The following is a 206-nucleotide window of genomic DNA, read 5'->3' as shown; positions in this document are numbered from 1 at the left end:
GGGCCGATCATCCATCATTTTCGTCGACTGCCAGCAACCATGATGATGAGCTGAGTCAACCATGAGGGCCCGAGCGGCACCACAGCTCCAGTCAACACAAACCACGCAGTTCACGAAGTCATTGTCGTAATATGTTTTATATCTCCCCTGTCCCCCCTTTACCAGCACGTAGGCCACAGGTTATACGGATTTTATGTCGTATAACC

This window comes from Acyrthosiphon pisum, chromosome X, assembly GCF_005508785.2.
Source record: "Acyrthosiphon pisum isolate AL4f chromosome X, pea_aphid_22Mar2018_4r6ur, whole genome shotgun sequence".
Taxonomy (NCBI): domain Eukaryota; kingdom Metazoa; phylum Arthropoda; class Insecta; order Hemiptera; family Aphididae; genus Acyrthosiphon; species Acyrthosiphon pisum.
The sequence above is the reverse complement of the archived record's forward strand: the minus strand, read 5'-3'. Positions refer to the sequence as shown.